Source organism: Topomyia yanbarensis, chromosome 1 (genome assembly GCF_030247195.1).
Source record: "Topomyia yanbarensis strain Yona2022 chromosome 1, ASM3024719v1, whole genome shotgun sequence".
NCBI classification, from domain to species: domain Eukaryota; kingdom Metazoa; phylum Arthropoda; class Insecta; order Diptera; family Culicidae; genus Topomyia; species Topomyia yanbarensis.
Window position 1 is genome coordinate 14,965,617 of NC_080670.1, and position 13,123 is coordinate 14,978,739.

A 13,123-nucleotide genomic window follows, 5' to 3' on the forward strand; every position below is an offset into this window, starting at 1 on the left:
CGTGGAAATGAGCGTTTATATGTTCGCGCTTATAAATTAATTATAAAGTGTTAAAACGTTCATTTAATCATTGGGGCGTTTTCGGGTTTGCAGGTTTCGCTCTTAGATGTGCGTGGATGATCGTGAAGGACTCGAGCGATTATATGTTAGTGTTTGACCGCCTAGCCGTTTGTAGAGGGTAATTTTGATGATGATTCTTATATTGAAAGGAAATGCACAAAAACCCTTGACAACCATTTTTGTTTGTGTATTTTGGTAGCAAATGGTCTACAATTTCATGCTTTGAAGTAATTTCAAATAAACGCATACAGTAACTTTGGTTTAAAAAAAACCCCTCAATCGGTCTAATTTTGTCATTTTTTCGAGAAAAATCTGGCCATATAATATGTTAACCCATATTGAACGGAAGGTCTGCCAAATATTGTATAACAATATTTCGAAACAACCAGTCCTCAATCATGTCTCGATAGGTGATGCTGACATTATCTCCAGCACCATTTAAAAAAATAAAGGACACAGCATCCCGATAAGAAACACATAACAGAAATTTTTCAAAGCTATATCACGCATTGTAACTTGTTATAAATTCCTGTTATTTTAACTACTAACGAGACCTAATTTATAAAAAAATATGAATGAAAAAATTGGGTTCTGTTATAATCTTGTTATTTCATTCTGATCCTTTCGTGTAAAACTGCACCACACAGTCACTTTTTAGGGATGAAAAGGGGTCCCTATGATCTTCTCTGGTTCCTTATCGCACTAAATAGCCAGTTTAGTTTATTTAATACCTTATACACCAAAAATGAGCTTCGTTAGAAAATAAAATATAATTTTTGGCAGCTAATTGCGAAACGTTTATTTGACCTAAGGGTCATTTTTGACAAAATTCTAGAGGAAACTGAACAAATTGGAAGAAAAAATAAGTTAATATGCAACTCAGTTATTACAAAAATCTCGACTGAAAGACAAATATTAAAAAAGCACCGTTTATGTTGCGTGTTGTACAACCATATAGCCATTTGCATATTCGCGTGGGTTATGGAATGCTCGCGCGAACCGCGAGTCTGAGGTTTAATTTTGAGTATACGGTTCAAATGTTGGAAGACTGTGAGTTGCCTCATATCGCTAGAGTTCCCGGCAATGTCGTTCGTTGTTGTTTAGTGTACACAAGCGTCATATGTATTTGTTGAGGTCCAACTGAAGACATGGACATAGGTTGCTAGGAGCAAAGTTAGGAGCTGCCGGAAATGACTGATTCTGGATCGCGTGAAAACGATAATGATCGCAATTGAATGTTCGTGTTTGTGATCGGGATCGTATTATCACGTAGGGCTCGAGCGTTCATATGCTAACGGGTTTGATTGCATGTATGTGTAACAGTGACCTTGTGGGTACGATTAAGATCAAGAAGGAAGTGAGTTCCCCATGTCATTCGAGTATCCGGCCATCGGAGCACATTCTCAAGGATTCAAACACCATACAATCCCATAAAAATACCATGAATATGATCTGCGCCGAATTTCTGAAGCATCAAAACACCATACAATGGTATCAAAACCCCATAACCAGAATATGGTTTTTATATGGGATCATCCGGTGATGGTGTTTTCTTGGCTTGAACCTATTTCCAGCACTATCACAACACCAAGTAGGGGGGGGGGGGGGTTAATTTGGACCATGAGAATGGGGGATTGTAAGCTTTTACTTTGCTCGGGCAGTGTACATTAGTTTTTTTAGACGAGAACTGAAAGCATGGACCTAGACTGCTTGGACCAAAGGTAAGAACTTTTCGCGACTGACATTTGTCGTTCAGTGTTCCATATTTTAGAGTGAGAGCTCTCCGACGAGTATGATTCATGATCGCACGGCGTTTTTATGTTGAGACCAGCGTTGCGAAACGAAGTACATTAAGCCCTTTGGTTCTTGAGCACGGATGGAACAAAATCTTGAGCGGAAAAATATGCCTCGAGACTGCTCGTTTACTGCATTACCTTGCAAGAGAGAAATGTATTGCAGAGCATGCGAGAGTGTGACTGTACGAAGAACATGGGAAACTAAGAGTGTTTTTACAATTTTTCGAGTTCGAGGGCTTTTTACATAGAATAGTATCACTGGTTGGCTCTTTAGGCCGCGTTGATAATGTCGTAAGTGCTAACACGTTGCCTTAATAGACGGGGCGGTCCGCGTGAATGATCGCGTTTGCAGCCGGGGTTACATTATCGCTAAAGATACGAGCGTTTGTATGTTATTGCACGAGTTCTTTTTCCATTTGAGCATTTTTATGTCGCATATGCTAACCATGTGATAGTTTGCATATTCCTGCGTACTTTTTAGTGTCACCGATTAGAAAGTGTATTAAAATTCAATTTAAACAAGGAATAAATTGATTTTTAAAAAATCTTTCGGAAGCAAACCGAAATATCTCAGTCCATTTCAGGCAGAGCCGCCTATATGGAGCACCTAAACGACCTAATCGAATATTGGGAAGTCTATTTTTGTGATACATTCATCGTTCGTTAGTCGAATGAGAAGCATGTGGATGCACGGCCAAACCGTGCGGCAAATAGAAGAAAATCTAGATTTTCTTCTAATTGCCGCATACATTTTTGCGCACGTTATTTTTGTTTATTCTGCAACGATTTTTCGAACGGATATGATTTGCATTCTCAATAACGACTGAAAAATCAAACGGGTATCAGATTCGTTCGAATCACATTTGTTTCAATGCAGAATATCTATGGCAGTCAATCTCAACATGCGGTCCGCGGATCCCTAGGGGGCCGTAAAGTCGTTGCTGGGGGTCCGCGAAGAAAAATATATTTTCCGAGTGCAGATTGAAATTTAAAGTCTTGATTCCTAAAAAACTGATAACATATTTATAACATACAAAATCGATGTTTATTTGTGGGGCTCCGCAGCATCCCAGGGTGATTTCTAAGGAGACCGTTGTGCGAAAAAGGTTGAGAGCCGCTGATCTATGGGATGCGTTATATTACCAATTCTCAATAATTAGTGCTTCGCGGGGAGTTTGGAAAAAAATATTTTACGGTAATTAAAATTGTATTTAGCTTCAATCGGATGTTTTATCAATCGAGTTGTTTTGCAAATAATCTCAAATATTGACCGTAACATTGATGATGTAATTGCCACGACGAGTGCAGTTACGACGCACCGGTCATGACCCAGACATTACCCATGCGTCTTTTTAACTTTACTTTTTATCGAAAACTTTGATTCGAAAAAAAGGTTCGAACTTTTCTATTGATGCCACGGTCACGGTTTTGAAAGGCGCCAATTCTCCCGCTATTTTATCGCCGCTATATCGCTTCGCTATTGGACGGAACTGGAAACAAATTTTGATGATTTCGAATTTTTGGAACGAACTGGACTCCATTGGCAATTGTAAAAACGTTAAATCCGTTTGTAGAGGTACTCCCTTCCGCATATCTCAGAAATCATGGTCTTATCCGTCGTAAAAAACTCATTTTCTTGCCACATGAACAGATCGCTTGCTGTATCATTTTTGTGAACTTAACCGCGAAAACAAACTTGAACTTGTCAGGTACCTTATTTTATCATCGAACAAAACATCTCCATCGAATGTCATCAGGATCTGAACTCGTGTAGTTTATGGGGTTCTGACCCATCTTTATTACTTCTAGCTCAGGCCGTTTTCTTGCTCTGTAGCATTTATAAGTCATTTAGCCGAATGGGTCATTTAGCGCAATGGTTTAGTTGGCCGAATGGTCATTTAGCCGAATGGGCCATTTAGTAGATTGGGTCTTTTAGCCGAACGAGTCATTTAACCGAATGAGTCATTTAACTGAATGAGTCATTTAACCGAATGAGTCATTTAACCGAATGAATCAATTAACCGAATGTCATTTAACCGAATGAGTCATTTAACCGAGTGAGTCATTTAACCGAATGAGTCATTTAACCGAATGAGTTATTTCACCGAATGAATCACATAATAGAATGAGTCATTTAACAGAATGAATCATTTAACCGAATGAGTCATTTAACTGAGTCATTTAACCGAATGAGTCTTTTAATCGAATGAGTCATTTAACCGAATGAGTCATTTAACCAAATGAGTCATTTAACCGAGTGAGTCATTTAACCGAATGAGTCATTTAACCGAATGAGTTATTTCACCGAATGAATCATATAATAGAATGAGTCATTTAACAGAATGAATCATTTAACCGAATGAGTCATTTAACCGAATGAGTCATTTAACTGAATGAGTCATTTAACCGAATGAGCTTGAGCTTGTGCGACCACCCCTGGCTGCTACTCCGTTATCGATCTGGACTAGCTGAACTTGCACAGCGAATCAGTAGATAATTATGCTTGGGAGTAGCGAAACATCTTTCAATGTGCAACTCCTGGTAATCCTAAAGTGTTTATTGATCAATACCGGCGCCGGCCGGAACCGAACGTAGATCGCGGAAGGAAAGGAATTGTTAGTCCGACACTTACTTTTACTAGAGGCCGTATATACTACTGCGCACTCCACAAGTATCACGGGAGGAGGATATTTGATAGTAAGTATAGGAGTTGGATTCTATTTCTTCTTTACCGACGCCAGAGGTGACTCCACTATCTGGACGAGATATCGATCCATCAACCCATGGACTGGGGACCAACGGTTTTACTTCCCTTCCGAAGGAAGACGTGACCACAGATTTTTTCACCTCAGAAAAATCTCAACGACCTCGGCTGAAATTGAACCCAGGCCAACTGGAATGAGTGGCAGTCACGCTTACCAGTCAACCACCGGCGCCGTCCGAATGAGTCATTTAACCGAATGAGTTATTTAACCGAATGAGTTATTTAACCGAATGAGTCTCTTAACCGAATGAGTCATTTAATCGAATGAGTCATTTAACCGAATAAGCCATTTAACCGAATGAATCATTTAGCCGAATGGGTCATTTGGCCGAATAAATCATTTAGCCGTATGATCCATTTACCCGAAAAAGTCATTTAACCGAATAGTCATTTAGTCTAATTAATCTTTTAATCGATTGAGTCATTTAGGCGAATACGTCATTTAACCGAATGGGACATTAAGCCCAATTGAGCATTTAGTCGAATGGGTCATTTAATCTAATGAGTCATTTAGTCGAATGGATCATTTAGCCGAATGAGTCATTCAACCGAATGATTCATTTAACCGAATGAGTCATTTAGTCGAATGGATAATTCAACCGAATGGGTAATTTAGCCTAATGTGTTATTCGCCGAATGAATTATTTAGCCAAGAGAGCCATTTGACCGAATGGTCATTTGTTTGAATGGGTCATTTATCTGAATGGGTCATTCAGCCGAAAAGGTCATTTGGCCAAGCAAGTCATTTTGCCGACTGTGTCATTTAGTCGAATAGATCATTTGGCTGAATTAGTCATTTAGCCAAATGCCGTTTGGCCGACCGATTTTGGTCCTAGAGATTTTGACCGAAAGTAACCTTTACAGAAATGCCCAATCTTTTTTATTAGATTGTGTCTGTGTTTTTCTATTAAGTTTATTCACGTAATAGAAAAATACATTAATACAATCTAATTACTAACGAATGTGATTTGATTATCTTTTGAGGCTGTCTAAGTCTGAAGTTGAGTTGTTTTCAGGGCAATAAATGGCAATGTATCTAATGAATAGATTTCTAATTTTTTTTGTTTGATTAGAAGCTACATTGTTTTGATCTTCAGTTTTTATTTTTTAAGTCTTCAAACTAGAAAAAAATATTGGTTAACTTCAAACGCCATTGATTATATTGATATTGAAACTGCCTTGTAAGTAAATTTGTAGCCAGTTGGGTAATCTGTTATCAGAAAATTCATATTTTTCATTATCATAGTTACAAAACAAAATAAAATTTATGAAATCTTACCTACTTACTCAGCGGTAGGTTCAACGTTAATATAGTCAATGACGTTTTAAGGCCGCTAATCTTCTTCTTCTGGTTTTCAAATTTAAAATTCGAATGTCGAGACATGTAGCTTGAAAATGAGAAATATAAATTTCACATCTGCAATTTAATTGCCCAAAAAACAACTTAGTTTCGAGCCTCGAGACTAGAGGACGCCCTCAAATTGAATACTATCTAGTTATTCCTGTATTTACCATTTTTGTTGTTATTGATCTAAAACTTCTATGGGTATTTTCCTTCTTTTTAACATGAGCTGTTCTTTTCATACATTTCTGTCTAAAGGAAAAATGAATGTTTTTCAATATTGCAAAAAGTTCGATAAGGTCTTCAGTTTTCAAAAGGAGAGAGCCTATTTTTTAACAATTTTCTAATGTTATTAAATTTAAACATTTTATTTGAATTTATTAATAATCCAAATGGATTTTTAAAGCTTGACAAATTCAAACAAAGAATTGCTTGAAATATTTTCTATAAATGAGTCATTGTATATTTCTTCTTAATATCACTCGCTATCGAGTAATTGCGAGTATCTAATCAGAAAGCTAGAAATTGTTATTCTTCGATTTTTTTTAAATGTTTGCGTTAAATAACACTCTGTTCTAGAAAATAAAAGCAAAATGAACACAAACCAATCGAGACTGCAACGCTGCACAGCACAACCGCAACCGGAGAAAAAGGAGTGTATCGATTTTGATACCTTCCAGCAACAGAAGCGAAGCTGATCAGAATACACTCGTTCGCTTCGGAGACTGGACCGAAAGCTGCTCATCAATCATTCCCCAGCCGAAACTTGGCCGAAAACTAATCTTAGAAAACCACATCTTCGGATCATTCTCTTTATCTTGATTAGATTGGCCAAATATGGTATCTTCCCACAATTTCCACTCGATGACGGTCTACGTCTGGTGCTCCTTCTCGGTTCGATGGCTGGAGGTGCCATCACGGCCCCACACAGGTATAGGGGTGGGGGATGATAGGAGCACCAGCGTTGACTATCTCATCCCCGGAACTACGTTCGTTCATTCTAACGAACGTTTGTCCGGATAAAGTTGGGTACCGACGCATAGGTTTTCCGTTTTCCTCCGGCTCGCATGGTGTGTACTGGTGATAGGCACTCTGCATTCGCCCTCGATTGAAAATAGCATTGGAGTGGGGGATGTCTTCCATTTCACTCCGCCGCTACATCACTCAAAGCCTAATGCATTCCGGTTAGCTGGACAAGGGTCCTTCTGTTCTAGAAAATATTCTCAAGCGCTAAAATTGCATCTAGTCTTCTACCTCGGGCGTCCCCTTCTCCACCAAAGCACTGAAACTGGCCATCGTACATCCTCCTCACTATCACAATCAACATCATCATCATCATCATCCTCGGCCTGGAGTCCAACTTTCGAAACGAACGTGGTTCCTGCTTCGATCGTCTCCACCGGCCCCGACAGTGCCCCCCAAACCTCTTCACGCAATTTCTAATGCAATGCAATGGTCAGCCTCCATTCGCCGTGTTCGAGAAGAGGGATGGGAATCGGGTAACACACTACTGTGCACTTCTTACGCTAAACCCAGGTCCATTTCCTAGCAAACTGAGACTCCCTCTTCCTGAAAGCTGCTGCTGCTGTGCTGCAGCTGACCGACGACCACCGCCAACCGTCACCCAGCGCAACGGACGGTTCAAGACTCCTTTCGCAAACCGGACATAAGAGCACACTAGAACCGGCGAAAGGACGTCTTGCCGAGCGAATCCTGTCCAACCGGCCAGTCCCGTACCGTACCGTACCGTGTGCATATATATTTTCTCATTTTCCTCTAGATTTTATATTAAAATATAATACATAAAGACAAAACCAAAAACTTCGAGCTAACATGAAACGGCCACACCACCATCTGCGGAACCTGGACATCAGCACCAGCACCAGGCACGAAACGAACGGACGAATCGCCAGAGGAGCGAAAGTAGCGACAAAGACCGCCCGTAGAAGACGAAGACGAAGGCACGGGTAGCTGGTTTGCATGCATCCCCAAACTCCAGGGTTTCGGTTGGTCAATCTCAATTCGACCCTTTTTGCTCGAGCACCGCTGCTCACTGGCACCGGACTTTTAACGCCCACCACCACCACCGGCCGTGCTTCATCCACCTTCCCCATTACCGTCCGGTCACGGACGACTCCATCCTGTTCCTAGCAACCAGCGCCGTAAGAGTCAAAAGGAAAATGTGACGCTGATAGTGCTACACACGGAAGACGACTCGATGTGCCGGGCTCCTTCGCCAGCCTGGCTGACCGATAACGTGACGCGGTGGGCACCCAAAAGATGACGTGATGCTGTTTTGTGCGTTTTGTTGCACACTGGTTTTTGGTGGAAGCTGAAAATTCGGACTTGGAATGTGAAATACTGATTAAAATGGTAAAAACAATGTTGGCGGGGGTGGTTCAAAATCGGCCAAATAAAATGGAATTTGGTATTTGAGCTCACATTAGCGTTGGTCACATTGAGAAATATTTTTTGTGGTGTCTTACTGAGCTATCTCATAACCAACACGCAGTAATCTGATTCTCATACGTACGCAGCGTTGTTTGAGCATACAAAGTACTACTTTTCAGGGTTGCTAAGAAAAATATAGGGAAGACTATCCACTTTCTCACTGCAAAACATTGTCTGAGAAAAAGCCTCTGCTTGCTTTCTGCCTTCCAGGCTATGCATGTTTCATTATTTCACTCCTTCCTATAACATTTTTCTATTTTTCTATTATTGAATTTATTTCCTTTCGTTTTGTCCTTTTTTGCTGTTTTTTAAGTTTTGTTTTTTTTACTTTTCTCTTTTTCCATAGTCCTTCTGTCGTTTCTCGTTGGATTTTTTTCCTCTATCGCTGCTCTTTTCAATCGTTGTTCTTCTTCCTCTTCGTTGTTTCTGTTTTATATTTCCTGTTTTGCTTCTTGTTTAGGATTTTTACGCGTTTCAATTTTCGTTTCTTTTTCTAATAATTTATTTCTATTTGTAGATATTATTGGTTTCTGTCCATCAGTCCTTTTTCATTTCCTGCCATCTAGAAACATTCATGAATTATGTGCCGGAAAATTCGCCCGACATCGACATCTCCTCCTCGATGTGGAAAGTTTCTTTGTTTTTCTTCCTCTCTAAGGATATTAAAAAAATAACTCTGCGATGCATTTTTAGATGTTTTCCTTCTGTCTTCGTTTTCTAAATTGAGGTTTTTCTCATTATCCATTTTTTGCCAATTTTTCTTTATTAGTTTTCCAGTTTCGTGATTCCTTTTTACTAAATTCCTTGCCCGTTTTTCATCTGTTTCTTCTTTATCTTTACTTTTTCTATTATTTCGAACTCTCCGCCTTTTGCTCTATTTTTCCTTGTTCCAATTTTTATTTCTTTTTTTTTCTGTTACCTTTCCATTTTATCTTTTGATTTCAATGCTGTTACAAGCTACAATTACAATTATTTTATTTTAATTTTTTTATATCGTTTGGATTTTTTTGTATTTTCTGAAATACTATTTTTTCACTTTTTAAGTTTTCCTTTTTGTTTCGTTCTTACTACTCTTGAATCCAACTATTCTTTTCTCTTTTTGTTCTTTCCTGATTAATATTCTCCTATTTTTTCTAATTCCATAAATTCTTTTTAACGATTTTGTGTATTTTCCTTTTTGCTTTTACCTCTATGCTCTTTTGTTTTCTTCTATCATTATTTTCTTCTTTTTCCTTTCCGTTTTCTCTTATTTTTCGCTCTTTGTTTTTTTTTAAATTTATTTGATCTGTTCAACTGCACTTTTCCTTGCTTCAGGTTTATTTTTTCGTTATACCTATTATACTTTCCCCTTCTAATTTCTCTGTGTTACTTCATTTTATTGATTCCATTCATTAATTTTGACCCTTTTTTGTGCTTTGTTTTCCTTTGTATTTTTTATTTATACTTTCCTTTATCATTGAACTGTTCCATTTTGGGTGTCTCACGACAAGAAACAGCACCCTGCAAGTGAAGTACGCTCTCTGCCACAGCCTGGCTGTGCTGGCGGAAAGATGGAAACACGCCACAGTGGCACATAGCGCCTGTGATGGAGAAACCAATCTGCCCGACCAGAGAGACGGCGAAGACTACAATGCTAAAGTTTTACCACCGCGATCGTTCCACTAACTGGAACACGTACTAACTACACACATCTTCTTCTATCTATACATATACATACAAACGGAAAATACGCCACGCGGCATCTGGCTAGATGCGGGAAGGACTGTGATTTGAGTACTGCTGGACATCCGCAGTGTCGCTGAAGCGAAACCCTTTTACTCGATTCGCCTTCGCGCGTTCTTCTCCGCTTCTGGTGCTAGCTTTAAGGGGGGGGGGCGTGTGGGGGTCTCCCCGGATAGTGGGGCACTGCTGCTGCACACGGACGGCTCATCAGCATGTTTCTTGCCACACATAGTAGCACATCTCTCATGGCGACAGGGCTCTGTGTCCGCAAGAGAAGGTTTCACTGTGTATAAGGATACTGTACCGTTCGGTACCGTTACCGGTGGTGCAGCCTTATCTCGATACGTGGGTGGTCGGCCAGAACGTAGGGAACAAAAAGAAGCGCATGTATCCTTCACGTTGCGTTAATGGTACCGCGTCCGACCCGGCAAGTCCTTTAGGGCAGGTAGGGGGAGTTGATTCCACCGGCTTCAAAGATGCAAATATAACCCGAGTGCTATTTGGTGCGGTTTGGGCGAAAAATTGGAATATTTTTGAATTGGAATTAGAACGATTTGAGGTTTTAAAAAAGTTAACTTTCTAAACAGATATTGTTAGCCTTATATGAAAATCCGTTTGATGGATACTAGCAAACGTACCAAGTCAAATTCGATGAAATCCTTTTTTGAGCAAATTTTTTCATCTTTCAAAATTTACCAAAAATTGATAAAAACAGGTCTTCACTATATATTTCTTTGGTTAAAATTTCGAACATAGTTTTTAGCGATTTTGAGTGAATTTACCATAAATTTCGAGTGAATTTTGAAGTTTTGTAAAAATTATGTTCTAAATTTGTTTCTTTAATTAATTCGACACTTGCTGAGATTTTTTAATTTTTTTGTGCTCATTTTCATTACGTTTTGTGTAAATTCGGTGCATGAGTTCAAATTCATTTTGTATACAATTTGCAGGATTTTTTTTACGAATTTGGTAAAATTTCGATATATATAATTTGCACCTTTTTTTGCTTTTTTTAAATTTAGTTTACCTGTTGTATATATTTAGAATAAATTTGGCATAAATTCCGAGCAATTTCGAATATTTTGAAATTTGGCGTTCATTTTGTTTAAATTTGATAATGATTTTAAAGCTTCGTAAGATTTTGTAACAAAAATCAAATTTGGTATAAATGTTTTGTTTCAATTTGAGCAAATCATGAATAGTTTGTATAAACTATTAAACCAATTCGCATATATTTTGCAACAATTTTCACAAGTGATTCCTTTCATCCATTTTATTCTATAAATTTATTAATTTTATCTATTATATTTATTTTATTATTACAATTTTTTTATAAACATTATTTTACTTACTTTAAACGCCTCACTGAATTTAGTAATCTTGTTATTTTTTTAAATTTATGAATTGATTCATTTGAACGACTGAAAATAAAAGTCGCAAGGACAGAACATGCTTCTAAAAACCCGTTTCAAATATATTATAATAAAAAAACCAGATGTAAACTTCACGCTTAAAAATCGTACTGGGACATTACTCTGTAAGAGTCGGATAAAAAAACCTTCAGCCAAAAAAAAATCCGATTCATACAAAGTAGTTAAAGAAGTCTTGAACATCAAGATATACGGATGGTCCTACGAACGATTTATTTATTTTTAAACGATTTTTATACTGGAGGTTCATCCTTGCCGAGTTTTATGGGTGAGAACTTTTTGAGCGATTCTTATGCTGAAGGATTTCTGTCCGATTTTTATGCTTAAAGTTTATTTCCGATTTTTATATTCTATGTTTTAAACGGGTTTTGCGAAGCATGTTCTATTCTTGCGACTTTTATTTTCGGTCGCTCAATTGAATCCTTTTATTTATTCAATTGATGTTATCCACTCTATTCATTTTCTTTAAATTCATTCATTCATTAATTCATTCTGTTCATTTTATTCCTTCCCTTATTTTATGCATTTCATTCCTTTTACTCGCTTTCTTCAAATTATTCTTTTTTACATCTTTTTCATTTTATGGATTCATTTCATTCATTTTATATTTCACTTATTTTACAAATTTTATTAAAAAAGCATTCTATTCCTTCTATTAATTCTATTCATTTTAATTCATTTTACTCGATTCATTATGTTAAGCTATTTTACTTATTTCAGTCGTTTCAGTAATTTATTCGATTCCTATCAATCATTTAATTCATTTTATTCGTTTCGTTTATTTTATTCATTTTAATTTTATTCATTTTGTTCATTTTATTGAATTTATTATTATTGTTAATTTCATACAACTTATATATTTTGTTCATTTCACTCATTTTATCATTTATTATTTTTTCATTTTATTCAATGTATTTATTTTATTCATTTTAATTTTATTCATTTCTTTATTTTATCCATTTTGTACATTTTATAAATTTAAGCAGTTTTCTCCGTTTTTTTAATTTTATTTCTTGGGTTTATTTTATTCATTTCATTTATTATATCCATTTTATTCATTTGATTTTTTTTCATTTTGTACATTTATTTGTTTTGAAGAAAGCTTCATTTATTCATTAAATTTATTTGTACTATTTATTTTATTTATTTCATCCATTAATTTTTTATATTTCAATAGCTTTATTTGTTTGATTCAATTTATGTATTTCATTTATTGATATCATTCAGTTCGTTTTATTTTTGTTAGTTTTATTCATTTTGTTAATTTTATTTCGCTCATTTTTCGTTTGATATTTTTTTTGCATTTTGCTAATTTTATCCATTATATTGAAATATCCATTTTATCTATTCTATTCATTTTATTTATTTTAAAATGACAGTTGTTCGCTAGCATAATTTTGTCTTGGCTGTTAAAAGCAACTGCAGCCATTGGCGTCGTAGTCCTTCCACTGGTGGTGACTTCAATACATCATCACATCATCATCTATTCATTTTATTCATTTCATCCATTCATTTTTTCAATCCCATTAACCCTTTATAAGCCAATGGCAACTATATT